General features: G+C 47.7%; 1 protein-coding gene across 1 annotated transcript in view; it reads left to right on the top strand.

The window, feature by feature from the left end:
* LOC308369320 (protocadherin-1-like) overlaps positions 1-2,500 on the top strand; it is a gene marked incomplete at its 3' end in the record, with an annotated part of 197,809 nt that overhangs the window by 123,856 nt on the left and 71,453 nt on the right. The window lies entirely within an intron of this gene.

Below are 2,500 nucleotides of genomic sequence, written 5' to 3'. Positions count from 1 at the left end.
TTCTTTCTTTCTTTTCTTTCTTCTTCTCATACTTCTGTTGTTCTTTTTCTTGACATCTGTACGTCTTCTGATGCTGCTGGAAACTGCTTGTTTTGCGACCCCCCTCCCTCCATCTTCCTCTTTCTGCTTTGTCTCCTCACCATGTCATCTGCCCTCTTTATTTGCTTACCTTTCTGCTGTGCTGCAAATGTGAAGTGAATGCTGGCATACAGCAGCCCAAACACCACCTGCACACAAACACACAATACACACACTCACTCACACACACAAAAATGGCCATGGTGCTCTCATACCAGACAAGAAAGAAGAAAGACAGAGTTAAAAAAAGATACAAAATAATAATAATATATATGTATCTTGTAATCATCAAGATAAAAACTGTCTCATGCACACAACTTGCACAGATGAGGATGATGCACACAAGATGTTTGTTGTTGTAATCCATGGCACCACAGTGGCTAATGCAGTAAAATGTGTGAAATGGTTGTAAATACGTGCTCATGCCTTGTGTGTCTGTGACACATAAGCAGTGTGTCCTTCGTCTCAGCTCCTGACCTCGTCATGTCAAGTCAAGGTGCACCTGCTGGGAATCAAATCAGAGCGTAGCACTGTAGCACCTAGCACGTAGCAGGTGTTTATCTAGGACCTCCAGATGTAGCAGCTGAGAGGCCAGTGTCCTCTGTTCCGTACCCAGGAAGAGGAGATTGAGACTGGGATGGCTTGTGTGAGCATAGTCCCTGGCTGGTTGGTACCGTAGGGAACTCTTCCATAGGGAGTTGGCTAACAGCTTTTAGTGTCACAGCCATGTGTGAAGACTACACACTTACACAGGCAGAAATGATAGGTGTGTGATCACTGTCACACACACAGAACCACACACACACACACACACACACACACACACACACACACACACATACAGCGAGAGAGAGAGAGAGAGAGAGAGAGAGAGAGAGAGAGAGAGAGAGAAAGAGAGAGATAGTCAGATCCAAGTAAAAGAAAGAGAAAAAGAGAAAGAGAGAGAGAGAGAGAGAGAGAGTGCTACAGAGACTGCTACAGAAATGCTACGGCTGTCGCTGTACATCAGTGGTCTGCGTGAGGTGTAGGGAAAGTGACTGCAGAATTGGTCTCACGTATGGCATCTGTACACACACTTACTCATAGCAGCCTTCCCCAGGGCTGAGACACACACACACACACACACACACACACACACACACACACACACACACACACACACACACACACACACACACACAAAGGAAATATCTAGCCCCCTCATGTGATATGAGTGAACATGAGCATGCTGTAGGAATGAGGTCAGGTGGAATTTGTGCGCGTGTGTGTGTGTGTGTGTGTTTGTGAAGGCATGGGGAGTGTGACTCTGTAGCTAAAGGCTTTAGTGACACTCGGATGAGTCTGTGAGTGTGAGTCCGTGTGTGCATCCGTGTGTGTGTGTGTGTGTGTGTGTGTGTGTGTGTGTGTTCTAGGGGAAGGAGGGGGAATTGTTCACACAGTGACGGTCTAGTTCCCTTTAGGTGAGTGCCTGAGGTATTTCCCCAGGATGTGAGTTTGAATGTGTAAGTCTGTGTGTGTGTGTGTGTGTGTGTGTGTGTGTGTGTGTGTGTGTGTGTGTGTGTGTGTGTGTGTGTGTGTGTGTGTCTGTGTGTGTGTGTCTGTGTGAGTGAGAGAGAATAGGGAAAAGGTCCCTGACAAAGGTGGTCTGTCTCACGAATGGTGGTCTGCATCCTGTGGGATTTGATTCAAGGGAAGCTGTGCATTGTTATATCGCAGACTCTACATTAAGATACACACATACACACACATACACACACACACACACACACACACACACACACACACACACACACACACACACACACACATACACACACACACACACACACACACACGCACACACACAGACACACACACACACAATGGATCTAATAAAAGAGCGGAGATCTTAAAATAAAAGCAATCCCTCCCTCTCTCCCTCTGGGCCGCCCCCCTCTCTCGCTCTCTCTCTGCTTCCCCAACCCCAGCTCTGTGCATTTTAGCAGATGACTTCAGCAGAACCCCCAGCCCTGTGCGTTTGCTCTGTGCGCTGCCAGGCTATAAATACTGTGCAGTGCTCCGCGCTGCTACAGAAAGGGCAGATCCCTCAGAGCTCGTGGCATGGCAGCTCTCAGCCTTCACGTCTGCTAGAGAACAGTTGGCCATCTTCTGCTGCAGTGTTCTGCTGCCATGTTCTGCTATGGATCCGCCCCAGGTCTGGCACAGATCTGGCACGGATCTGGCAAGGACATAGCTGGATGGCCAGATACGTGCTTGTTGCATAAAACACAACTTTTCTCTCTTTTTGTTCTTTCATTTTTTAAAGGAAAACTCTAAGGGACATTTGGAGGCAAACTCCAGGGGCCAGGTCCTCTTCTCTCCCTGAGTTGGCAGCTATTTGACTGCAAAAGATAATGCAGTATTCATGGGAGCTGGACTCACA

The sequence above is a fragment of the Sprattus sprattus genome (genome assembly GCF_963457725.1).
Source record: "Sprattus sprattus genome assembly, chromosome: 8".
Classification (NCBI taxonomy): Eukaryota; Metazoa; Chordata; class Actinopteri; order Clupeiformes; family Clupeidae; genus Sprattus; species Sprattus sprattus.
The sequence above is the reverse complement of the archived record's forward strand: the minus strand, read 5'-3'. Positions and strand labels throughout refer to the sequence as shown.